Source organism: Symsagittifera roscoffensis, chromosome 3 (assembly GCF_963678635.1).
Source record: "Symsagittifera roscoffensis chromosome 3, txSymRosc1.1, whole genome shotgun sequence".
Taxonomy (NCBI): domain Eukaryota; kingdom Metazoa; phylum Xenacoelomorpha; order Acoela; family Convolutidae; genus Symsagittifera; species Symsagittifera roscoffensis.
Genome location: NC_087064.1, coordinates 6,588,911 through 6,616,329, shown reverse-complemented (window position 1 = coordinate 6,616,329; position 27,419 = coordinate 6,588,911). Strand labels below are relative to the sequence as shown.

At 46.5% G+C, this 27,419-nt stretch overlaps 4 protein-coding genes across 6 annotated transcripts in view; 3 read left to right on the top strand and 1 right to left on the bottom strand.

Moving 5' to 3' along the window:
* The window catches only part of LOC134842435 (uncharacterized), a 298,939-nt gene that overhangs the window by 25,769 nt on the left and 245,751 nt on the right, over positions 1–27,419 (top strand). The window lies entirely within an intron of this gene.
* The window catches only part of LOC134842434 (uncharacterized), a 266,691-nt gene that overhangs the window by 25,763 nt on the left and 213,509 nt on the right, over positions 1–27,419 (top strand). The gene's annotated exons all lie outside the window — the stretch shown is intronic.
* The window catches only part of LOC134842430 (uncharacterized), a 227,611-nt gene that overhangs the window by 25,770 nt on the left and 174,422 nt on the right, over positions 1–27,419 (top strand). The gene's annotated exons all lie outside the window — the stretch shown is intronic.
* Positions 1–27,419, bottom strand: part of LOC134842433 (very-long-chain (3R)-3-hydroxyacyl-CoA dehydratase hpo-8-like) — a 491,300-nt gene that overhangs the window by 334,193 nt on the left and 129,688 nt on the right. Inside the window, exon 1 of one of the 2 annotated variants that reach the window (XM_063858772.1) lies at positions 20,662–20,671. The exons of the other annotated variant lie outside the window; for it this stretch is intronic. The gene's annotated coding sequence lies outside the window, so the exon portion shown is untranslated. Of the gene's footprint in view, positions 1–20,661; positions 20,672–27,419 lie in introns of those variants that run through there. 2 annotated transcript variants of the gene reach the window in all.

Sequence of the window (27,419 nt, the reverse complement as noted above, 5' to 3'; positions counted from 1 at the left end):
GCGAACGAAAGCCTTGTTCTTGCTAGCACTGCTGGACATGCAGCAAAGTAAACCGATGAGGGTGAACATGAAAGAACCTGAAGAATTGGAACCGATGAAAAAGATAGATGAGATCAGAAGATTCTCAAACAAGGAGCTGAGACTCACTAAAGAATCTATGGGAGCGTTGCCGAAGTCCAGTGAATACTGTGGACCGATCAAGAAGAAGTCATATAGCTATGTATCTGGGATCTTAGGGATAGCGTACAATCCTTTCCTGAGTGAAGACATACGTGATTGCTTCTTTGATTATGAGCAGGCGGTGTTACTAAGATTCTGGACGTCCAGAATTGTAACGATTAAAAGCGTCAACAATTCACAGGCCAAATTGGGACTGGTCTTGGAAGAAGAGGTGACTGCACCTTCAGTACCAAAATCCGACAAGAGAGTGGAGTTTGGGTTGGGATTCTCAGATGAACTACTGAGAACGAGCTTGATGGCAGTGTGGGAATTAATGAGACCATCATGGTGTCCTAGTCCCAACGCTGACTCAATATTACGGGCGACACAAGACATACAGAGGGAACTGAATGCAGACTGTAACCTGCGTGACCTCAACATCATATATAATGTGATGATAACAGCCTCTAAGAGCAACGGAGAAGATAAAGTGGAGTTGCCTGGCTGGGGACCAGAAGACTGGGTCAAACCTGGTAGCTGTCTGGCGGAAGTCTGTGGACTAGAGGGTCACGTTTGTGGAAGTCTAGACTGTGTGAAAACCCTGGAGAAACAACACAAGCAGTTGACAGTATTGTTTGGAAATGTAGTGATGAAAGCAAGAACGGAAACGGAACTGATAGCAGATTGCCATGGAGGAACCGATGTGAATCTAGTGACAGCACTAGGATTCTACAGCATGTTTGGTTCTTTAGAGTCACTATTGAATCTAGAACAGAAACATGAGATGGTCACAGCCATCAGCGTAGAAGTGTTCCCAGGAGTTCTGCAGACTGAGCAGAAGTATATAGGAAAATGGAGGGAAGCAATCGAAACAGAGATGAACATCGAACACAGCGAAACTTATTGTAGACCATCAGGAGCACGATATTTGGTGGGCTCAACGTTGGCTCCAATGTGCAAGAGCAGATATCCTGTACATTTCGTAGCTGTGGACGTGAAGAGTACAAGAACGATTGTGGATCAAGCCTTCTCAGTGCCGAAGTGTGTGAGATTGGCGAGAATGTCTGAAAAGTCTTACGAGTTACTATGTAAGATGTTCTCAGCAATTCCAGAGAGAGCCAAAGAAGAGTTGGAGTCAATACTAGGAAAGAAGTTCATGGGATATGTGAGCGGGAACTTCAGTGACTTCGAAAAACAGAAACAGAGAGGATCAACTGTCTCAGATTACAATGCAGTAGATGAGAATGATGAAATCCACCGAGTGATGATGGAAGTGGAACCATTGCTGGAAGCTTCGGGAAAACGTAATTGGAGGAGCATCATGTTGACGCATGATGAGTTTCCTTGCCACTGCTTGCTGCAGACCTGGTGGTATCCCAAGCGTAGTAATCTGATGTTGATCTGGGACTCTGGAGAGCTGCTCTCCATGGGTTTACCAGATTCATCACAGCCCGTAACAATAGTGATAGTGGGAGTTATGATGGCGATACAATGGCTGGAAGCTCATGTGAGAGAAAATAATAGACAAGAGGCACCAACGAGAGAACAATTGCGGAAATTAGATTGTCTGAAAGATTTACATCTTTTTGAGACAATGTGCAAAGTTCTAAACATTCCGATGGAAGTGAAGAAGATATGGGCAAGAAAACGATTGATGCCATGGTTCAGAGCTAACATGACTGCATGGTTGTACGAGTATGCGAAAAAGCATATGTCGAAACATGGCAGAGTGTACAGTGAATATCAGCTGGACATTGGGGCAGGAGCTTTCAAGCGAGCTTTCGTGACTCATCGGAATGCAGTGACCACCGCTATGAAAAGAATTTCCAGGACGAGCGAGCGTAGTGGAAATGAGAAGGCAGAGATGCTGAAAGAAGATTTGGAGAGAAACGTGACGTTGTGTCTCCACAACAGCTTCTGTAGAAACAGAGAATCAAACGTGGATCCCCTACCTTGCTGTAAACAGAGGGTGGAAGAGCAGAAGTGTTGGAGGACGGCTTCCAGCAGCGTCAGGATAGCCAATGATGTGCTACAGGACACGGAAACCGAAAGTGCGGAGTCAGTATCACAGGAGGAAGAAATGGAGCATTGACGAGTGGTCGAGAAAAAAAGAGGCAGCAAGAAAGAAAATTAGAAGAATTTAGAAGTTTTAGAACTTCTAAACGACGAAAAAGAAGAGAACAAAGGGATGATGAAGAAAAGTCAAAACTCAGAATTGTTTTATGTGTGTGAAAAACTCAAGTGAGAAACCAAGCAACCAAGTTGTAATTGAAAACTGAAACATTTAGTTGAGTTTTGAAATTGTTGCATTTATGAATTTGCATTTTGATTTTAGTTGAAGTGGCTTTAGAGACACTCACTTATTATTTATTTAGAAAGGCTTGAGGGAAGAGTATATTTAAATATTCCAGCCTGCATGATTGTTTTTAATCACTTAGGAAGACTGATCACTTTGTGGTGACATGAAAAACTTGAGTAACTTCTTGAGGAGGGAGGTTGTTACATTGTTCTTTCTGACCACAAAGTTTCTTAGTTTTAATATTCAGGACAATAAACAAGCAAGATTTCCGAAGGGAAGGAGCATAGTAGGATAATTTTAGCTTGTTAGTTGGCAGGACTGTCCTGCAAGCCAACACCTTTTAAATCTAAGAGAAAAAGTTTCAATCGGGACATTGACACTGGAAGTCAGAAAATATGTTTTTATCTTAAGTCATATCCTCAATGTGCAGATTAATGAAAGAATTTGAAGGCTATAATGATGTAGTATGATGCCATTTATATTCTGCAGTGAGTCGATGTGACGTAGATAAAAGTAATTTCGTGCATTTTGTAAATTCTGTTCGATGACACTGTAACCATTTAGAACATTGCGCGATTCAGTGAGGACATTGACCGGACTTCCGGGGAGTATGTGACATTCGAACAGAATGTGAAAATGCAATCTCTGCAGAATTCGGAATTTTAGCAGTAAGCCTTCCGGATTGGTGGTTTTTATGAACTAAGGGCGTTATGGGAACGTTTAGCCAAACGGTGAAGGCTGGAATATTCTAGTATTTTAAAATTTCAAAAAATCGAATGATGACGTCACATTTCTGAGAAATGCTGAAACGGCCATTTTAACAAAAAACGAGAGAGGAAACACAACAACAACATTAGTTGCGCTGACGAGAACAACTTGATCGAAATTGAAGAAGTCGAAATTGAAGAAAACGACAACGAATTACAGAGAACGTTCCGAGTTGCAACTATTGTGCTGCTACAATAGTTGCAAGGCCGTTGCGAACAACGGTGAAGGGTGGAAACCAGCCTTCCGTGTTATCGTGAAATCGAACTTAAGGAGCTTGTTTCACCGGATTCAAGAATTCGGAAGGGTCTCGGGACGGAAAACTTTTATTGACTCGTGTGAACTTTTAGCATCCTGTCATGTCCTGACTTGAATTTAGTTGATATTTGGATTAGTTTTGACAAGGATGAGGTGCTAAGAGTTGGGGGGGGGGGGGAAGGGTTGATCCATCTTCGATGGAGATGATGATTTTTATCTACTGAACAAAAACAATAGTAATATAATGAGTAGTAGCCCTGTTTTTAGGAGTGACCTCGTGGTCTGGGGATACTGAGACCCAGCCATGAGCTCACTATTTTTGCATGTAATTCAGTTAATTTGAGCGTTCTGGTCGAAGCCGGAGAACAGTAACGTTTTTGTCGACCCGATGTTAGAAAAGACCACCGAAAAGTACTGGCTTGGTAGAGACGGTGAAAAACATGCAAAGCTCTGTTTAGACGCTAGCCAGTCGTCTTAAGATTTAGTTTTGTTATCCGTCGATATGTATCTTCCGGGCGAATGTTACATTCTGTCTCTTTTAGTGGTTTTCTCATCGACTCGTTTTGTAACAGTCGCCTACTTCGGTCACATATGAGGCTTAAGAAGAATAGGCCCTATAACCATTGGCTCAAGAGTCAGGGACACTATCTCTCGTGTTTTTCTACCTCAAAACGGTCGGAGCCAATTCGGTTCGCCTGCGACATGAGACTAAAAACCCGTTACAGCTTAAAGGCCACTACCAAAATACCCCCCACTCTAGAAAATAGGAACGTCACTATACTTAGGTCTCAAAATACCCAAAATACACAAACGCCGTTAAAAACAGGGTCGGAACAATCCGCACAGTTACTTTTTATAAGACAGTGAAACTTTAATCCATGTAACATTCGTCTACTGCAGTCACACATGAGGCTTAAGAAAAATAGGCCCTATAACCATTGGCTCAAGAGTCAGGGACACTATCTCTTGTGTTTTTCTACCTCAAGAACGGTCGGAGCCAATTCGGTTCGCTTGCGACATGAGACTGGAACCCGTTACAGCTCAAAGGCCACTACCAAAATACCCCCCCCACTCTAGAAATAAAAACGTCCCCATACTTAGGTCTCGAAATACCCAAAATACATGAACGCCGTTAAAAACCGGGTCGGAACAATCCGCTTAGTTACTTTTTATTGGACAGTGGAACTTTGATCCATTTCAGATGGATCAACCTGAAACTCGCCTTATCTCAACATAACTATCATAAAATACACTCGAGAAATTTAAATTGAGAACTCACATGTCGATGCACTTGAGTATGAGGAGTAATTAAAAGATAAGCAGCTCGAGAATCAAATAATATAACTAAATAAGTTTGATGCTAATTAGTTTTAACAACAGAAGTAAGTTCTGTCTCAAGAATCAAAGTTTCTGTATGAACCATCGGGACACTCGAGTTGTCCTCTCTTCCATTGAACGTTCACTCTGTTCCGTTCGAATAATCGTCCTTTCTCTAGTCTGTGTTCTATTCTCCTGTTTTCGGGATAAGACAGCTCTACTCTCTTATTATTTCGTATCGAGAAATTGCGGATAGCAATTTCCTGCCTTTTTCTTGAGTAGTTTCCCGCAATTGTTAATTCGGACGTTCTGATCTGATCTTTTGCGTTTTCAGTTGGTTCGAGAAAACTGAGCATGACAGGCTCCATTCGAAATTTTTAAAATTAAAACTTCACTCCAAAATTACGTGTTTCTCAAGGTCAAACCTCCAGACATGACCGACTGGCACACCAGTTCAAATGGATCAACCTAAAATTCGCATATCTCAACATAACAATCATAAAACACACTCAAGAAATCTAAATTGAGAACTCACACGTCGGCACACTCGGGAATTAGAGGTAACTAAATTAATGAGCAACTCGAGAATTAAGTATGATAACTTGCGGAGTTTAATACTAATTAGTTTTAATAAGGAAAGCAAGTTTTGACTCTAGTAATGAAGTTTTAGTCTGAACTATTGGGACACCCCAGCTGTCCACCTTTCCACTGAGGGTTCACTCTAATTCAGCTCGAATAATCGTGATCTTCTTTCGCAATCCTTTTTCTCCTATTTCAGGATAAGACGGCTCTACTCGCGTTTCATTTCGTATCTGGAAATTGCGAATAGCAATTTCCCGCTGCTTTTTTAGGTACTTTCCCGCCATTGCAAATCGGATGTTCTGATCTTATTTTTCTGATATTTTCAAATGTCGCGAGAAAGTTGGGCATGACAGGCTCCATTCGAAATTTTCAAAAATTAAATTTCCTCCCAAAATTGCGTGTTTCGTGTTCCTCAAGGTCAAACTTCCAAAAATGACCGACTGGCACATACTCCCCGGACTCGAGATCGGTGTCCTCATTGCGTGTTGCCGCCTGCCAGTGAGTCCCCAGAACACCGAGTGTTGCTCAAGATACAGTGCCAGTGGTCATTTACAGAAATTTGCAGCAGACTTGAGTTAATCTACATCCCAAAATTCACCACTATATGAAATTGTCACACTATCGCTGAACAGCACTCAAAATTTTCATATACCTGCACCTTAAATATCCGCTTTTGAGGCTTATGTTTAAATTTATTTTTGCCCTATTCAGTCAGGAAATTGTCATGCAGCATTTTGATTCATATAATAACTATATCATATTAATTACAATACTTTGTTTCGTTAAAGATTCTTTTCCGTGACCTCGGATTTTATCCGAGTTCACACTCGAGCCCCTTCCTTTCCCTCTCAAGACTCGAGAAACCCACATTGAGCTCCCTGCTCACTTCGTATTCCAAGCCTTCGAAGTGCTAGGACCTGATGAATTTGACAACGTGATCTGTCTTAGTAGCGCCTCCTCATTATCAGAACTGATCACAATTTCTTCCCATGCTCTCAATTGTTCGTAAGATCGCATCCACTCCCTCTGCTCTTGCAACCTCTTCAATTGACTTGGTAAGCTCTTTACCTTCGACTCCCGGTTCAAGCAGAAGGAATTGTGAAGACTCATGCTTACATTCTTCGCCAGTTCCTCCTCTAGTATTGATTCCCTCGCTCTAGAATTGTCTCTGGATACTCTGCCCACTCTTTTCCACCCCGTCGTGTTCGCATTTCGATGGGTTAGCAGAGGTATCTTGAAGGCATCTGGTCCTATCCCGGCTTGGAATTGTCGATATTCCTTTTGATGTTTCCTCATGTGGTCCTTTGTTACCACATATAACCAGGATGTTAATGTCGCACGAAACCAAGGAAAGAATCTCAGGCGGCTCCATATATGTCTGATCTCCACTGGTATGGCGAATACCTTGCATGCGGTCTCGAACAACTCAAGTCTCCTGCTGTAATCTATCGCATGAATCGACTCAGCTGTTGGCGTTCTCGATTCTCTATACTTCGCTACGTTTTCTTCAATCCATCGTAGAGCCAGCATCGTGCTCACCACCAAGATGGTCACCTTTTGTCGATGCTCCGGTAGTCCCAACGACTTAATCTCTTCTATGTCCCATATCAGACAGAGATTAGCGCGTTCTGGGTACCACACTGTCTGCGCCAGACAGTGGCATGGACAATCCCCATGCGTGAGGTCGATGCTTCTAAGATTGCGTTCTCCCGAGGCTTCTAGGAGAGGCTCAAGTTCCATCATTTTCTCGTGTATCACGTCAACTTCTTCCGAGCTTGGAGTACCTATTGCGGGTTTCCCCACCACGTTTTGCCATCCGTGATCACTTGTGTTTTCGTTCTCGAAGCCTAGAAGTTCTTCACCCCAGATTTCACTCAAGTCGTCTCTTTGTTCCTTCGGTACTGCTCCTCGGATCTTCCTCAACAGCTTGTGTGAATGATGTGACATCCGAGCTAGTCTCACGCACTTGGGCACTGAGAAGGCCTTGTCTATCAATACCCTCTGGCTGGACACCTCCACCATCGCCATGTGTAGTGGATAGTGGCTTCCACATAGGTTAGCCAACACTGACCCCACTAGGGATTTCGCATTCAGAGGCAATCCATAGGCTTCGCTCATGTGAAATCCCATCTCCGCCTCGAGTCCAATTTTCCAACTCTTGATGTGCTTCTGGTTCACTTGTAACACTCCGGGCCATGATTCCACGCTCAACGCAGTCACCAGGTGGTGTTCTGACTCTAGCCTCTCCAGTGACTGGAGACTACACATTCTTGAGAAAAATCCCAAGGCTGTCGCTAGGTTCACGGTGGTACTCGCGTAACATTCAGCCACTATCTGTATCTCGCTCTTCTCCCTTTCAGTGATATCCTCAAACCAGGTGATGAGGTCCTCTTTCTGGAAAGACTGTATCCTGACGCATGATCGTCCATCACAAGTATGCTCGCCGTTGCCACATGTCGAATCAAGACAACTGCCCGGCTCCATCCTCTTCACCGACCCTGTTTCACTCGTCACCTCACTCGACTCTTTCATCTGAGGCAGGATCAGTCTATGTACTATACTCAAGGTCGCCAAATCCTCATCCTCTGTCGGTGCCCATCTCACTCGCTCAGTGACCTCCTCAATCAGGCTCGCATGGGGATGTGGACACCAGGAGGGTCTGAGTAATTTCCATACCACTCCCAGATTCGTGGTCAACACGCCATTCCCGTTGCCCATTTTTAGTTCCACTCTTTTACTTGAGCGTGGCACACTTATCACTTCCGGCGTTCTCTCGAGAATCAGACCCAGGCTAGGTCTCTCTCTCTCCACAGTGTCTATCTCCATTATCTTCTCTGTCCAGAACTTCAGTAGCTCCGCCACCTCATAGTTTCTGTGGGCACCTCCGGCTTCCAAGTCCAAGAAGGGGTTGTACGCCATTCCCATCACTCCAGAAACATACTGGTACTCTCCCTTTTTGTTGAGTTTTAAGTACTCCCCTGACGAAGCCAGGTTGCGGTGAACGTCGTGTTTCTCCTCGAACTTATGGTTTTAGAACCTTCGTATCTCATCTAACTTCCTATGGCTCTCCAGAGATTGCCTAGAACCATCCTCCTTCTCTATTCCAGTACTCTGGTACACATTCAAGATGACTGTGGAGACTCTCCTTTCCAGCGTCTTGCTTCCAACTGCTCTCTGATGACATGCCAGAATGGTACTGTCAGTCATCATCGACATCGTCCATCTCAAGAAACAGGTTGCATCTTTCCTTCTTGCCAGACTCAAGCCTGAGTTGTCCCTGGCGACGTACTGCATCAGCATTCGATATATCTCTAGATTTTTGCCTCCCAGCTTCAGCTTATCGTACGAAGTCAGTGTCTCCAGCTCTATCCCCAACAGGCTCCACTAGAACATCAGTTGTCCTGCAGTCCTGACAAAGGGATTCGCCATCAGCGGCGGTGCCGATGAGGGTGTCCTCATAGCCTCTTCAAAATGATCCTTCAATAAGTTTTGCCAGGATCTCTTCAGCTGGTTCGCCAATTCTATCTTGTTAACCTCAGCCTTCTGCTGTGTGGCCCTACTGTGTCGTTTGCGGGCTACTCCACTGTTCAATTTCTTCAAGCAGTCTTCCATTTCTTTCAATGTCCCAAGGGCTATCCACCACGGTCGGGAGGTATTTCTGGTTTTATTCTTCTCAAGAGGATCGCTGGTCACTTGTTTCCCAATAGCCTGATGTTCACTTGAGACCCATTCTTTGCCGACGTCTACCTCCCAGGTCTGCCCGCTCGTCGAACCTTGCTTCATTTTTATTCTCTGAGGTTTGAAATCTTCCTCCGTCACTGAGCTAGTGGGGTTTTCCATTTCTTTTTCTATGTCGAGCAGTTTCCTCGGTTCATAGCTACTCTTGTAGGCTGCCGTCTTCCATCGCGCCAGAACCATGGGGGCCGTCTCTCTCAAGTCCTTTTCCGAGACCGCGTCAGCTGGAGGACTGCCCAATCCCTCCACGTCTCTCTTCCTCTTGCGAGACCTCACGTCTTTATTCGGGGGCGTCGTCGTTATCATCACTGATTCAACTTCCTTCTCTCCAACCAACTCTTGCCTCCCCCCTGCTCGAGCCTTAAGGATATTAGTACTTTTAATCATATTACTAGTTCCCACCTTATCCCCCCTTGTATATTTAATTATTTTATTGTCAGTTTTCTGTTTCGGAGTAGAGCTGTCTTTACATTTGTCTTCTCTGGTCTTTTTTGATGTTTTCCTCAACTCGACCATCTTGCTCAGCAGTTCTCCTCTAGCTTTCTCCTCTAAACCCGTCCCCATCAGGACAGGTTCACCGAACTTCACCACTGTGTCCCACAGTTCCTCTTTAAAATTGTCCAATGTGGTGTCTTCAACCACTTCTCGATTGAAATCGCTCAAGAATTCTTGCCAAGCATCTTTGTCCAGAGTGCCCAGGAAGGCGTCTCTGTTTCCCTCGAAGGTATTCTTCTCCCTTCTCCCCGCACTCAAGAAGATCATCCCCATGTTGGGATTCTCGCTCGTCAATGACATCTCTGGGTCCTTGCGGGGGGATGAGGTCAGAGGTGGCGTGGGGGTATCTGCCCAGTTTTCTTCACTCAGATCCTTCAACAGTTCCTGCGCAGTGAACTCCTCCTCCGCTGGCTTCTGCTCCGGTGTGTTTCCCACCTCCATATCTTCCCCTGCCTCACTGAGAGTTTCATCCATGCTCTCGTCTCCCGACTCTGCTTCTCTTCTCTCAAGAATCCTCTTGAATCGATCTGCTACGGTGCCACTCCTTTTATCCCCAGGGGTGTCCACCGAAAGGGGTGATGGTGTCGTTGGATTCGTCCCCTTGTGCTCTGTCAGTGCCACGTACAGTGGACCTGCTGCATCCAGCTTTCTTCCTTCCTGATTCCTTTCCACCTGCTCTAGTCCGTAAGGTGCCCGGTATCTCCTTGTGGCAAACAGCATCTCGTCTGCTTTCAGCGCGATATGCCCTTCATTCACTATCATCCTGCCGTCGTCCCATGCTGGCAACTGGTTCTCTAGACTTGCCCGCTCAAGTACTCTCAAGGCATCTCGCACCTCGAATTTCGGGGGCATCGACCCTCTCAGTTTCTTGGCTTGAGTTGTCCATGAATTTATCTTCGCATCGCTGGTATGGAAATAAATCGCTGCAGTGTAGCCGATGAAGAGCGGATCCCAGCCGTCGGTAAACTCCTTCTGCCATTCTTCGGTCGTGGTTCTCGCGTAAGGGGACGGGACTACCAGGGAACTGTTCATCCCCAGGGTCATTCTCCTCACTATGGGGAACTCAGGAATGCTCGCTGGCAGGACCTCTTTCTCCAATATCGCCTCTAGCTCCTTTTTCACTAGCTCGAAGCTTTTCGTCCATGCAGGAACTCTCAAGATTTCTCGCCCATTGGCTGTCAAGGGATTCAAGTTCCAGAACTTGGGGTAAGTTTCGATGGGGCCCTCGCGCTTGCCTCCCATCCGGCATTGCAGTTGTCCTCGGAAACTGTATACGATCAACTCCGGATCCTTCACCTTTCCAAAGAGCACCGTGTTGCTCATTTGTGCCCTTAGCACCTCTTGCTGACACCAGTTAATTGTCGTTCCATCTAATACGCTTATGAGGCTCACGTGGGTCACAGAGTATCGATAAGCTGTCACCAGAGGGTCTGGGAACGCAAACGTGACGGCCGGTCCATAGATACAGGTCACGACCTCCCCCAGCCCCCGGATCATCCCCATGGGGTCCGATCTCATGGCCAGGCATAGTTCCGTCAATAGGGGCATGCCTGCATCCACTCTTCTCCATTCTTCTCTTGTCTTCGGGCTCTTTTCTTCACCAGTCAGGTGCCTGTTTTGCATCAGTAGGTACTGTACTAGCAGCGTCTTTAGTCCTGCCGCACACTTGTACGAGTAGGTCTCAATACTCGAGTGTGTTCTTCCCATCGACAGGGGCTCCCCGTACCTCATCAATCGGTGAAATGACGCCAGCTCACCGTGGGTCAGAAGCACTAACGTCAAGTACCCGTCTATTCTGAGGGTATCCACGCCACGACTGAACATGTATGCTGGGCCCATATTAAACAAGTACCTCGGGTAAACCAGGTACAGCGCCAGCAACAGACTGATAGGCATGTTCAATACCTCCTGTATGAATGCTTTGAAGATAGTCTCCTTCGCACTGTACACCTCGGTCAGGAACTCTTTTCCCCAACAAGGACTCAAGAACTCGAGAATCTCATGATCCCTCCTCGTCCTTAGCTCACCTCTCGCGTGCTCCCTCCAGAACCCTCCAATCGTGACCTCATTGGCTGCTGTGACGAACCTGCCAACCGTCATCTCCCTCTTCTCAGCTATTCCCAGTTGCTCCTCAAGAAAATCCCAGATCTGCTTCACCAGAAGCGGCGCATCTTCTCTTGTTTTCTCCGTGGCGTTTTCCAGTCTTGGTGTCAAGAAGGGCCACTTGCCTCCCTCTTGTGCCAACCGATGCACCATCGACTCTAGTTGCTTCTCCGATGCGGCCACGTTCTTCCTTTCGTTGTTCGGCCCTCTAGATCTGCTGGTTGAGCTCGTGATGGTCAACTCCATGTCCCGAAACCACAGACTAGCCGTCAGGTGAGCCACCACTGGATGATCGTCCCTTATAATCGGGCTGAGCTTGAGTTGCCTGGCGAAGTTGGATATATCCAACAAGAGGACCTCGTCTAGTACGATGAGGATGTCGGCCAACTCGTAAAAGCCTCTCAACGCATGGGAGACATCCGCCCATGCCGCCGCGAGTTCTGATCTGCGCAGTCTCAAGTTCGTCGGTTCCAATTCTCGGTCGGGAGCTGCCATCAGGACACGCCAGCCATTCCCCTCTGCGATCAAGATCAAGATCGCGTACACAAATTGCAGAGCGAGTGGCATGCTCGAGTACCCGGGGGACTTTTGTCTTGGAGCCGAATCTTGAGGCAACATTCTCTTGTATTTCATTTATGGCCGCAAATAAGGTCTGGATGGCCTCCCAGATCCTCTTTGGCGTGGGCTCACCACCCTTGAGCTGCTCAAGAAATCCCGTTGCATGCAGATGATCGTTCATCCCTGCAAACAGTAGTAACTCAGGTTCGCAGGGCATTTCTGACTTCATTGCCACCACCAGGGTCAACATCTGGTTTAGCTACGCTCCCGGCAAGGCATATATCAGGGTCTCTGGCCAAAACAACTTGGGAGACGTTCCTTCAAAATCTGATCCTGCTACGATAACCACCCTTGCTGCAGCTGGATCTGCTCTGTCGTAAACTGCCAAGGTTTTGAAAGCTGCTGCGTCTGCCCGCAGGGTTTCCCATATCGGGGGTCGTTGGCTAGTCTTGTGCCTTCATATGCGGCGTCTGGTAACTCCATTTCTCTCGGGTCCATCAGTTTGTCTACCACTCTCAATTGTGCTGGAGTGGCCACTCTAATTCTGGCAATGCTGGTTCGGTGCTTGGGAGGCTCCACCACCAATCCCGGGCTCCCTAATGACTTGAGAGGTCTGTAATTAATCGGTCCCATCACCGATTTTGTGGGAATTCCAGTCAGATCCGCCGTCTCCATCAACTTCGCTCTCGAGAAATGTGTTTCATGAGCCTTCAACCAGTCCACGCACTGGTGTCTCCCCAAGTCTTCGTGTGACACCTGTTCAAGACCCAAAGCTCTCGCTAGCTCCTGCCTACAGTCCAGATCCTCTAGATCCAGTTCCTTGACCTTCTCCTCATATTTCGACCTGCTGGTCTCCAGTGGCTTCTCTGACCTCTTCTTCTCCGCAACCACCAATGAGGATATTATCGACCCTTGAGGAGTTGCTGATATCGCTTCATCAGCTTCCATGGGTGTGGTGCTCGGTAACTTGGTCCGGCTGTTCCTCGAACTGTCTCTAGAATCGGCTCTCTCGCCTAAGCGACTGGACAAAGACCTCGGGTTGAAGAAGGGTGGGTTTGGAGGTGGTCCGAACGTGACTTGTGCTGTCTCCAGCAATTCTGCCTCTAGCGCACATATGTGTCTTTGGAAGACGTTGTTCAACCACTCCACCCCTCTGGGCCTATCAAAGTGAATGCCATCCGCAGATGCATCGTCAGGGAAAGAGGATAGCTCCATTTGTTCAGCCACTTCCAGTAGCCTAAGGGGAAGGACACTCCTTTGATGTATCTTCCTGATTGCTTCGTTCAGGCCTCGCACTTTTGTGTTCATCTCCACTGCATGTTGATCCGCTCCCATGTTGTAGGGAACAGTACATACCGTGAGAATGGCCGGATCCATTTGGATCCGTATTTCCTCGAGAATGCAGCTCATCTTTTCGTGTAGCCTTGTCACCTTCCTTGCTTCCCCCCTGGACACATCATTCGTCCCGACCATCAGGGTGACCGTGTATGCACTCACCATCCCTAACATCTCAAGTGTCGCTAACATCTGCGGCGTTGCGGCTCCGGCGAAGCTCAAGATTCCCGTTTGCCAATGGGACTGGATCCGGGTCAGCACCCGCAGCAAGCTGTCCCCAATGATCAAGTGAACCACGCCTTCAGGCACTCGCGGATGCGTGAAGTACTCCACCCAAGTCGCGTCGTGGAAGCAATCTCTCCTCTCCCTCTGCGCCGCGTTCCAGTCTATCCGATTGTGCTTGCGATATCTCCCTTCCGTATTCTTCTTGTAGCTTGAGATCACCACACTCCTGACAGGTTGCTCCCCCCACGTCGAGGGTAAGTCCGCTCTTGCCGAACCCTCGCGACTCCTCAGCTGTAGCCGCTCGTGCAACTCTTTCAATCGTGACGAGCTGCCACTCCCCTGACTACTACCCGGGGTCGAACTCGGCGTATATCCAGGCAGCGCGACGTCCATCAATGGTCGTATTACTTGAGTCTCCATGCCGCGCAGGGAGGACGCTGATTCGGGTGGTATCCATACCTCCAGCCCCTCGTTCATATGTTCCTGAGCCGCACGATCGAGGTTGAATCGTCCCTTCGACCTAGGAGCTTCATCTACCTCCATGCGTGACTCTGGCCTTGAGACAGTCACTACCCGTTCTTTGGGCCTAGCCCCTTTCTGCATATCGAGCTCGCGTTGTTGTCGCTGGATCCTCTCAAGTTTTGCCTGATCTCTCTCGAGAGCCTGCTTCAGCTGCTCACAATTCGCGGCATTCTCCCGCACCCTTTCTGCCTGTAGCCGTTCAGCTCTCATCATGTCCAGTTCTCTCCGCGCTTGGTCCCTCTCAAGCACCGCTTGACCCCGGTCGAGGTTCGCCTTGTTTCTTTCCCGCTGGGTTCTCTCGAGTTCTCTTTTCATGGCACTGACGTCCGGATAAGCTTCCCCCGTCTGCTGTGCCCGTGTCATCGATGGTACTTTACTCGTACTCTGGCTCGTGGACCTGACTGATGGTCTGACCGGCAGTGGGAATTCCCCCGCGCCATACTCCGTCTTGTTGTTCAGGCCAGGGTTCCTCGCCAAATCGAACCCCCTTATCGCTCCATCCACGTTCCAGGACAGCCATCTGGTTTGTTCTTGATTGGACACTCCATCAGTGGTGTAGCCTACCATCAAAACCACCTCCGTCGCAGACTCCCGACATTCGCCCTGTTCCTCCAATTGGAGGATGGCATTCAGCATCACTGCCATTCTCTCGTCCACTTGAGTATAATCCAGGTCCCTCAGCCGCCTGTACAATTCGTCAAGTGTGGGCTTTTTCAGAGCCGATGGCATGGACTTCCAGAATCGATCTGCCATTTCTGTGATTTCAATTGGGTCCTTGAGTATTAGCAACTTGAGTTTCACCTGAGCAACTTCAGTTTTATCTGAGCAACTTGAGTATGAGCAGCTTGAGTTTTCTTTTTGAGATATCGTTTTCTTCCTTCAATTGAATATAGATGAGTAGTCAACGTGAGTTCAACAAATCAATCTGAAAATAACACCCGATTTTTTAGACTGACAAGCTCTGTCCCTAACCAGAAAACCCCATTACTTTTATGATTAAAAACCCTCTCCTTTTCGCCCTACTAAAATAGTTCAATTGAAATTTTCTAAAAACATGCAGATACATTTTATGTTTTAGCACCATCAATCATTTAAAATAATAATTGTCATGCCAATCACCCCTAAGATCCCTTACCTGTTTTGTACCCCAGTACCTAGCTCAAGACTCCTCCCTCACACCCGACTCGATACCCCCGTGTACCCGACTCAGGCGATGCTCAAGTAGTACTTCTTATGAAGATACACCACTATCTCAGTTTCTGCAAAGACCACATGTAGGATAGCGTACAATTCCCTTGGGCTCAGTTTGCCCCTGTTTGGGTCATACACCGGCATTGAGACCTCTGTTATCCCTCTTTCAATCATGAAGTCTCGTAGTCTTGTCAGAGCCAACATTACGTGTTCGGGATCAATTGTGCTCCTGTCATTGACCCTCGTCACTAGGAAGCACAGGTATTTCCCTGGGACTTGTGCTACTGATGGTGGGAGCGCTGCCATCCCTCCCAGTCCTGGTCTCTGTCTGAACAGAAACTCTACGTTCTGGTATTCTCTCTTGAAGTCAGCTTCCAGTCTTGATTTGAAACTCATGTCTGCCGTGATGCAGATCGCGCTCGTTCTGTTTGACAGGATAAAGTCACTATCTGTTATCATGATGTTTTCCGAGTACTGATTGGGTATTTCAAACTTCGTTTTGAAATTCCGGCCTATGTTAGGCTCTGGCTCTTGTTCTTCCAGCTCCAATTCGCTGGTTTCTCTCACTTCCTTGAGCTTCTTTATCATCAAATTTTCGGTGTGGGTAAGTCCTACCCCCACTCCCCGGACAAAAATATTTATCGACGTCCCCGTCGATGTTGTCGGGTCTAAATTGTCCGGTGGAATGTCCAGCGGCCTGTCTGTCGCCGCCCAGCCGAAGAGAGGGTTTTTTGACTTCATGTGTTTTTCCGCTGACACGTCGACTTGCTGGATACTTTGTCCTCCATGGCCTTCGTCTTTGACGTCGCGTATCCACTCTAGTATCCTCAAGTTCGTGTTCTCCCTCCTCTCTATCTCACTCTGTTCGAGGTCCGTCTCCATTTCTGGTGTCGAGTAATCTTCCTGCGGATAGTGTCCACCATCATCAATGACCTGCCATTCCTCTTCGGCTTCCAGTTCGCCTGCACTCAGTAGTTCCTCACCCAATTTGTCTGGGTGTATCTTGTCAATCAAGAAGTCATCCCCGTATCTATTGTACCTCATACCGGTCCGCTTACGATTGCCAGTTCTGATTCCCGGTGGTATTGGTCGATCTGGCTCCATCCACTTTGGCACCTCATCTTGCTCCGGGTCGTTCCAGTCTTCTTCTGCAAACGATCCTGCTTCAGACTCCACCTCTATCTTTTCATTGTCGTCCAAGCTAAAGTTTTCATTGCCATCATTTTTCTCTCTGGTGCCCTTTTCATTCACTTCACACGCTGGCTCTACCACCAGGTACTCGAGACCCTCCATGTCTTTCGGTAGGCACCAGTCTTCCGGGGACGGGACGTGAGGCTTCAGATTTTCGTAATGTGCTGCTCGCCCAGTACTCAAGCGGTAGAACCGTCCTTGTTGATGTACTTCCGTTATCATGAACGGTCCTCTCCACTTCTTGAGTAGTTTCTTTGTTCCCTTGGGCGGTATGACATTTTGGAAGACCCACACGTACTGGCCCACTTCGTATGGCTTTGCTTGTAATATTTTTTCGTCATATTTCTTGCGTTGCCTCATTTGCGCTTGCGCCGTATTCCTCCTGCATAGCTCGTTTAGCTCTTGTTGTCTTTTGATCGCTTCCTTCACATATGCTTGAGGCGACGTCCTCTTCCCCTCGTATTCCGGGTAGAAGAATGTTAGAGGCATTGCCCTCTCCCTGCCCGTCAACATCATGAAAGGACTGATGCCCGTCGTTGAGTGCTGAGTACTATTATAGGCTCCTACTACCTGTGGCAGGTATTTGTCCCAGTCTGTCATGTATCTTGAGCAGTACACACTTAACATGTTGACCAGTGTCCTGTTCTGTCTCTCTACCAACCCATTGGTTTGTGGATGGTAGGTCGTCGAGTGTGCTTGAGCAATGTGCGATCTCTTCATCAATTCTTTTGTCAAGTCCCCCACAAAAGCTTTGCCGTTGTCCGACTGGAAAGTCATTGGACAACCATACCGCGATATCCAATGCGTTATCAGATGATCACATGTCTCCTCGGCTGAGGCTGTCTGGCACGGAACCGCTTCCGCCAACTTTGTGAAGTGATCTATTATAACTAGTATTTGGCTATAACCCGACTCCGTCATGCAGATTTTCTGATGGTCTATCTGCACCACTTCATTGAATTCCGAACTCTCGACAGACTTGAGGGGAAACTTCATCTTTCTTGGGTCTTTTACTTGAAGGCATGCTAGGCAGGCATTCACCCATCTCTCGCAAGCTTTTCTCATTCCCGGCCAATCAAACCTATGAAGTATCCTTTGTTGTACTTTATCTATCCCCTGGTGGCCCATCTGGTCGTGTGATCTGAAAAGCACCTCCGTTTGGTACAATTGTGGTAGTATGATGAGGTTGTGTTTGTGTAATACCTTTTCCTCATCTCTCCTCTTGCACGCTACCACCCCATCAGCTGTGTGATAAAGTAAGTCTTTCTTTTCTTTGTAGAACTGGCTCAAGATCTTGTAGCTGTCTTCCTCAAGTTCCCCCTTCTCCCTGACCCCCGACTGGATCCATTTGGAGAGATTACTTGTCATTTTGTCATTCTTCTGGGCTCTTATTAGGTCTGACAGCCTATATATTGCCTTGACATGCTCCTTTAGCGCCATGATCTTTCCATTCATCTCACCAGGGTTGTGAATGTCATCACTCAGTTTCACGCATATCATCTTTTTCACGATTTTCATGTCGTCTTCTGGTACCAGATTCGTTCTGACGTTCGAGTTGTACGACAGTTCCCTGAATGGCTTTCTTGAAACCGCAATTTTCTCAAGTTCTTCACCACCTCGTACCTCTTGTATGTCCAGATTGTACGTTCCTGAAGATGGATCCGTCTGTAACTCCCTGTCGTGTTGTCTTATCTTCTCTTCCGCCAATATCATGCACAGACTGTCCTGGTCTTCACTGCTCTCATCCGATTCTTTATCCCATTCTTCATGCTCCCCGGACAATTTCCCTTCTCCGGTTTCTTCTTCTTCCATGAACCTGGACCACTCCCCGGACTCTTGATCTAGTCCCAGGTGTTCAGCCTCTTCTTTGAACGCCACTTTCTTTTTCTTAACCTTGGTCTGTTCCAGAACGTCCTCGGGGATTTTGTCAACTAGTGACCGCACGACGTCCTTGCTATCAGCGACGCTCCCTGTTGAGAGGTCAGTATTGTTCACTGTTTCTTGTTTCCGAAGTATGATGACTTCCGGTTCCTTTTGACCCTTCTCTTGGATCACGGGTTTGTCATCTGATAGTTTCTCAAGCAGCCTCATTAAATCTTCATCTTTTCGGGCAGTTCCCGCTTCTACCTGATTGAGATCATAACCTTTTGCCTTGAGCGTTTCCCTCACGATCTTGGACTTGAGCATTATCTCTACCGGAATCCTTCTGCTTTTCTTCAAGATGGTCTTTTCTGGATGTTCTTTAGGTAATTCCGGATGATCCTCAATCGGTTTGCCTGATTTGTCCAGCCATCTCGTGAGTGGAAGACTGTCGTACGTTTCCTTGTCCATGAAGGAGAAGCCATCTTTGATCTCAGGTCTGTCCGCCTCTCTTTGTTCTTGTCTCTCGTAGAACTCCGTTTTCTTACTCAAGCTGTCGGCATTTTGATGTTTATCTCGTGTTCTATGCTCAATTATCATGTTGTATCCGTCTAGGCGAACTATCCACCTCCCAATGTAACTTTGGTCCATTGAGTACGTTTTCAGCCAGCTTAGTGCTCGATTGTCGACTCGCAGCTTGAAGGGCTCACTGCCTAGGTATGCCCTGTATTTCTCGACAAAGGTGACCACTGCGAACATCTCTGCTTTCGGTGCTCCGTACTTCATTTCTGTGTCACTTAGGACTTTGCTCCCGTACGCTATTGGTCTCAAGACTGTCTTCCCATTCCATTCTTGTTCCTGATGGAGAATTCCTGAAATCGCAACTACCGATGCATCCGTGTCCAGCACGTACATCCCCTTCTCAGTCGGCATCCCTAGTACTGGTGCCTCGCATAGCTCTTTCTTTATCCTCTTGAATGACTCTTCCGCTGCGTTGTTCCATGTGAACTTCTTGCCCTTGTGCCTCATCAATTGTTGCATCGGGTAAACCTTGTCCGCATAGCCTTTGATGAACTCTCTGTAGTAGTTAGCGAAGCCCAGGAAGCTCATCAACTGGTGTTCCGTCTTCGGTGACTTCCAGGTTAGGACTGCTTCCACGGCGTCTGGATCAGGTCTGATGCTGTGCTTGTCTACCATCCTGCCCAAGTATTTTATTGAGTCCTTGAGTATCTCGCACTTTGATGGTTTACACTTTAGCCCCGATCTTTTCATGCACGCGAACACCTCGTCCAGTCTCTCAATATGGTCTTCTAGTGTTGGCGTCGCTATTACCACGTCATCCACGTAGAACATTACCAGATTGCCATACTTCTTTGTCACGCCTATCAGCGCGTGTGCCATCAATCGCTGAAACGTGGCTGTGGCATTGCAAAGTCCAAACGGCATCCGTTTCCACTGAAACAGACCCAACTCGCAGGCAAACCCTGTCTTGTCCCTGTCCTGCTTCCGTAGTGGTACCTGCCAAAAGGCCGAGCCTAAATCAAGAGTCGTAAAAAATTTTGCATCACCTAACTTCGAGAGGCTCTCATCAATCCTAGGTATGGGATAGGCATCCTTCACCGTGACGGAGTTCAGGTATCGAAAGTCACAACAAAACCTCAACTGGTCGCCTTTCTTTTTGGCCATTACTACTCCACACGCCCACGGTGACTTGGATGGTTCTATCATGTCATACTCTAGTAACGTTTCGATCTCTTTTCTACACGCCTCCGATTTGTGCGGGGTCATGCGCCTCGCCCCCTCCCTGTGCGGTACCGCGTTCTCCTCAAGTTCTATTTCATGCTCAACGAAATTACAACACCCGATATCCGCTTTATGCTTCGAAAAAACTTCCTCGTTCCGCTCTAGTACTTCCTTGATGGCTTCGAGCTGTTCATCTTTCAGTTTGCCCCTCAAATGTTCAATCTCCGGCAGAACCGGTTTATCAGTTTGCATTTCATCTAGTGTGGGTCGCTCTGGAAAGTTCGAACAGCTCGACAGCCCATCGTTCGTTTCTGACTTAAGTGATTTAATAAGACCTGAAGAATCTTTTATTTTCTGCAATCGTCTCAAGATACAAATTTTGTCCCTATGATTGGGACAATAAACAACTTCATTCTGTTTTGAGTTCTCAATTGTTTCATATCGAAATTTAACCGGTAAAGCATATCCCAGTTTCCTCCCTCTCTGTATCGTGATCGGTATATCAAGGGTATTCAACAAGACACTGACGCAGAGGCCGCTCTTCGTTATCGAGAATGATCTTCCTAAAACAGCAGCACTTTGACTATTAGGATTCGGAACTATACACACTTGCTTATTGTCACTTAATTCATTGTAATTTTTCATCCGCAAGCCTACGATTGCCGCTTCATTCGCCTTTAGCCTCACCCTCCTACTCAAGAACACCGGTGCTTTGCTTTCATTTGCTATTGTTAAATTTACCGGTTTGATTGCGTACCTCCTATCCGGGTTCCGTATCCTGAACATTGCGTTGTTTAGATCAATCGCTACATCAAAGTTCCTGATGAAGTCTCTGCCTAAAATAAATTGGTCAGACTCATCTAGGTTTTCTACTACAAGAAAACTCATCCACAGGTTACGTTCCCCCAGATTGAGCGCTATTATCGGCGTTCTGCCCAACACGCGCAGGGCCCCTTTGTTCGCAGCCGACAACCGTATTCTCGAATCTATCAAGTCATCTTTGTTGAAGCCCATTCGTTCTCAAGTTTCGATTGGTATGACACTCAAGACCGCTCCCGTATCAAGTAACCCACGTAACTGAGTCTTCCTGCCACTTATGTCTAGCACGTGCCCTGTCACATCTGCCTCTGTTCCGATGTGCATCGCATCTTCTTCAAGCATGGCGCAGTGTCCAATCGATCTCACCTTTAACTCTTCCTTCCCTACGTAGATTTGCCCAATTAGGTCTTCATCACATGTTATCATTGTTTTGGTATAGATGTTGATTCCATCTATGTTTAACATCACCTCATGTGGACCATAAGCTTCTGTGTATCTGTTATCAACACGTAGCGACTTGCTACCCCCTCGCGTGAGTAGTGCTCTCAATGCTCTAGAAGTCGATTGTGGGCTTATTAAACTCAAGTAATCTGCATACACATCAATGTGCATTATTGTCTGGTCGCTCGGTTCGCTCAAGTTTCTGGTTACCTCGTGGCCGCCCACTGTGATTATCGACATTATTCTAGCCCCGATTTTTGATATGCCGAATGGTTTTCCTGTCACCATGTTTACAGTGTTACAATTTCCAGTCTTTGTCGACCCCGATACAGCCTCTGGTGCTGGCTTCGATCCAGCTAATGCTTCGTTGAAATTCTGCTTTTCGATCTCCTGCTTTAGTCGTTGTTCTATTTCTTTCGCTGCCAGATCCTGCTTCACTTTGTTGATGGCCTCCGCTGCCGCCTTTTCGTAATCTATTTCTGGGGCTTTCTTCGCCGTGGCCTCTGCTGCACTACCACATTGTGTTACAGTTTTCATTGATTTCGTTGGTAGCTCTACATTTGGTCCCTCAAGTTTCTTCGTCTCAAATTCACCTTGTCTGTTTCTCTGGTTCTGCACCGCTGCTAGCGCCAACTTGTGTTTCGGATGACTCTGATTCTTGACCGCTTCCCAAAACAACGGACAGTCCATCCTGAAGTGCCCTTCTTGGTTGCAGAAGAAGCATCTTGCACCTATTTTGGTGATCAAGCCGCTATAGAACTCGTGTTCTTCCATCTGACTCATATCTTCCTCATCAGGTGCATATCCCAAACTCTTCATGCCCTGTTTGTATGTCGTGCAATCCGCCACATGATGATCAACTGACCCGCAGTTAGCACACGACCTGCGTTTGTCCATGTCATCTCTGGGCTTGTACCATGACGACCTCTGTTGCTGACTCCCCCCTTGGGTGTTCCTGTTGTCTGAGTACGAGTATTTCTTGGGTTTCATCAGCATGTATTCTCTTGACTTCTGCCTCATCGCTTCTGGATTTGGCGCATTATCTTTCGACAATGTGTAATACGTTGCTAACATCGTTCTCAAGTCATCACTCTTTACCCCATCAATGAACTTTGAGGCTATGCTGAAGTTTCTTCTATTGGTAGATTCTTCTGGGTCACTCCTTCTTCTCAAGCTCTCGAGATCATCTAGGAACCTGTCTATCGATTCGTCATCTCTCTGTCTCCTTTTTTCAAATCGCATCATCGCTTGATGACCCTTCATGCCTGAGCCGAATCTATCCAACAGTATTTCAAAGATTTTGTCCGCGGTATCGCGTTCTTCTTCTTTCTTCGCAACCACGCATTTTAATGCCGTGCCTTCTAAATTGCTGAGTATGGCTGTGCATGCTTCTCTTTCATCGTTCAAGTTGTCCTGTTCTAGGTGTAATCTCATCACTTCCACCCAAGTATCAATGCATCCATCAGAGTCATCTTTGAATTCTTTTGGCTTTTTGAATGTTTTTCTGGATTTTCCCTCTCTTCTATCATTCGAGTCAGTGTTCCTCGTGGCGAAGGCCTCTAGAGTTCTATTCATCATCTCCCAAGTGCTTGCCCATGTCATAGCATCCGGACCTGCGTTGCTGTTAGCTGTTGAGTCCCCCGGACCAGTCGTTGTACTTGACGTTCCATTCTTCATGATTGTTTTAGCAGCTGTTGGTGCTATGCTCACCGTATCCCGGGTTAAGGGCAACGGTGTCGATTGCCGTTTGTTCCTTTGTGGTTCCACAAAGTCAACTCTGGTGCCTTGCGTGCGATCCGCTCCCGGTCTTTCTTGTGAGGTAGAATTTCTCAAGATTGCATCCAATTTCGCCTGTATTGCACACGAACTTTCGGCCTGATTTTTGCTCATTGTGCCCATTCTCTTTTCCAGGCTACCTAATTGGCTGTTGACATCATCATATCGGTTTTTCAACTGTTGCATATCTTTTTTGATGTTCCTATCTCGTTCTTCATTGGTGGCTTCTACCTTATCTGACATCTCCTTGAGTCTCTCGTCTGTTGCCTTAGCCAGGTTAAAATAACTATCCAGATACTCATGTTTGTTGTATCTTAATTCTTTTCTTATCACTTCTCTGTCCTCTTCGCTGTGCTTCAGTTTTTTGTCGATCTGATTCAGTTTTGCCATCAAGTCACCTAGCTCAATAGTAGCCTCTTCATGGTCAGCCGTCGGTCTGTCTTTGGCCGTAGCTTCTGCTTTAGTTTGTTCCTCTCTTGGATTGGCTTCCGTCGTCTTCGTGCTCACTGTCCCAAATGTTCGTGCTCTTTCAGCTTTTGGTTCTTCAGTCATGTTTTCTTTCGTTCTTATTCCGACCATCATCGCCAACTTTTCTGTAAAAGATGTCTTTTTTTACTTGAGAGTCTTCTTTCACCGTTTCTTCGGTGTTGCCTATTGCATCTTCCACATTGTCTATTGGGGAGAACTCTATGGGTTTCGGGTTTGGTTCTTCTGCATTGGGCATTGGAGTTGACTCCGTCGCCATTTTCCTTGCTTCATCCACACTTTGATCAGGTGTCTCTAGATCAATCTCGATGGTGGGTTCTACTCGTTCCCCTTCCGTACCCTCTTTTGCTCTGTTCTCCGTTGTACACCTTGTGCTGACCATATTAACTGAAAAGCTCTTCTTTGTTATCTTCGGACCCATTGATGTTGTTTTGCGTAGCGACGAATTATACTTTGTCTTTGCTTCGGTAGATCTTTTTTCAGCTACCGGTACCCTGCTCCGCCTCATTATTTACAATTGTTATTATTTACAGTATTATCTACCAAATTTTTCCTCTAAGGTTAAAACTCTAAGTAAAAAGAAATTGACAATTCGCTAAAAACAATTTTTCTTAAACTTTTGAAAACTTTTATGTGTTAGGTTAGGATAGGGAATGTGTTGTTATAATTGGTTACTTCAACCTAACTTAGTACTCTTATAGTACCCCCTTCCTAATACTGTTCCAAGACTTTCTCTCTACCGTCCCAAGACTATTCAGTGTTGTCCCAGTACTTCTTATTGGTATCCTCAGACCAATGTCCCAAGACCAACGTCCCTAGACCAACGTCCCAAGACCAACGTCCCAAGACTAACGTCCCGAGACCAATGTCCCAAGACTAACGTCCCAAGACTAATGTTCCAAGACCAATGACCCAAGACCAACGTCCCAAGACTAACGTCCCAAGACCAATGGCCCAAGACTAATGTCCCAAGACTAACGTCCCAAGACCAATGGCCCAAGACCAACGTCCCAAGACCAATGTCCCAAGACCAATGGCCCAAGACTAATGTCCCAAGACCAATGGCCCAAGACCAACGTCCCAAGACTAACGTCCCAAGACCAATGGCCCAAGACCAACGTCCCAAGACTAATGTCCCAAGACCAATGGCCCAAGACCAACGTCCCAAGACTAATGTCCCAAGACCAATGTCCCAAGACTAACGTCCCAAGACCAATGGCCCAAGACCAACGTCCCAAGACTAACGTCCCAAGACCAATGGCCCAAGACCAACGTCCCAAGACTAATGTCCCAAGACCAACGTCCCAAGACTAACGTCCCAAGACCAATGGCCCAAGACTGTTTCGTACCAAGACTGCTCTGGTCCAAGACTGCCCCAAGGCTGCACTGTCCCAAGACTGTGTTGCCCCAAGATTGTCCCCAGACTGCAGTGTCCCAAGACTTCTTCGGTACTGTCCCAAGACTCGTCACTGAGTGTCTGGATATCGGATCTCTTTCTTCTTCGTTGTAGGGACTTCTTGATTCACTGTACCTTGTACCACCACTCAAGCTCTAGTGAAAATTTTCCCAAAAACCCTCTCTTAATGGCCAAATGGTAACCCCCCTTTTTTAATTACCTCTTTTTCTATGTTCCAAGCAACTTGAAACCAAAACCTGTGCGCAGGTATCTTGTGATCACCTGTTCGTATAAAAACCAATCGCAAATCTTCACCAAAATGCAACAATATAAAAAAAAATATTTTTAAACAAGAAAAAAAAATAATAAAACAGAGAAATCAACCCACCTAAAATTCAAAGAAGACAAATGTCGACCTTCTGTCGAAAAAAATGTCTGGTACCTAACTGCCACGCGTTTTCCTCCCCCCACTAGCGATCTTATGGGGTATCACAAAAACTGTCTATATCCGTTCCCCCCTACCAATCCAACCAACGTACCAATCTTAACTCGAGTTAAATTTTGGATATCCACCTATTATTACCAACGCGTGTTAATGGCAAATGTAACTAAATCAACGATGTCGATTAATTAGTTACTCTAATTTCCCCCCTTTTTACAATTTACAACCGCCAACCTCTAACCTAACCAGCCCCCCTACTCACCTCCCCCCTCTTTAGCCCCCCTCTTAAGCCGAAAAATCCCTTAAGCGCCGGGTGCTAAACCACTCGAGAGAAAACCGTAGACCTGTTTCCAGGCCTGCTTGAGTAAAAACTGCCTCAAAACAATGGGACTCCGCTTATCCAATTTTACACTTATTTCCTATAATGTAATGTGGATTCTAACGATACCCGTTGCTCGACTTGAGAACACCCCTGTGCGCCCTCTTGTAGTGGTCCTGTGCTGGTTGTCTCTGTTCTGCTCTTGACAGCAGAACCACTTTCCCACTCGACTGGTCACCTCTTCCAATCAAGTCTCCTAGTGGTCCGTTCCGATCCTTGTGAACAACTTTCCCACTCGACTGGTCACCCTTTCCAGTCAAGTCTCCTAGTGGTCCGGTTGGGTCGCAATCTATCTGAAAACCCTTAACAACTCCCCCCACTCGGGCACCTTACTGAAGTCACTGGTTTAAATTGCTAGATTGATCGAAACGATCGGTCTTATAAAACAGTATGTGTATACTATTTAATTAATACAAAGGTTTGATCCAACTAATTTGGTATCAAAGTCACTGTCTTTTTTCGTTTTATGGTTTTTGTTCCTTTTTGTATTCTTTTTTTGCTCGTGTTTTTGTCCCCCTAGTTGCCCCCCTTCACTCGGTTAGCTAAGCCTCGTTCGGAGAGCGTACCAGGAAGTTTTCTTGAGTTTTCTTAAAAAGCTATCACGGTACAACCGGAAGGTCTACACGTTCCCGCTGAACCGTACCACCGGTACTCTAGAATGGGCATGTAGCCCGGAGCTGTGTCAAGTGGGTTCGACTCCGTAGTCATGATGTCGTAAAAACACCCAGGAGCGCCATAAAAACACTATGTAACATTCGTCTACTGCAGTCACACATGAGGCTTAAGAAAAATATACCCTATAACCATTGGCTCAAGAGTCAGGGACACTATCTCTTGTGTTTTTCTACCTCAAGAACGGTCGGAGCCAATTCGGTTCGCTTGCGACATGAGACTGGAACCCGTTGCAGCTCAAAGGCCACTACCAAAATACCCCCCCCCACTCTAGAAATAAAAACGTCCCCATACTTAGGTCTCGAAATACCCAAAATACATGAACGCCGTTAAAACCGGGTCGGAACAATCCGCTTAGTTACTTTTTATTGGACAGTGGAACTTTGATCCATTTCAGATGGATTAACCTGAAACTCGCCTTATCTCAACATAACTATCATAAAATACACTCGAGAAATTAAAATTGAGAACTCACATGTCGATGCACTTGAGTATGAGGAGTAATTAAAAGATAAGCAGCTCGAGAATCAAATAATATAACTAAATAAGTTTGATGCTAATTAGTTTTAACAACAAAAGTAAGTTCTGTCTCAAGAATCAAAGTTTCTGTATGAACCATCGGGACACTCGAGTTGTCCTCTCTTCCATTGAACGTTCACTCTGTTCCGTT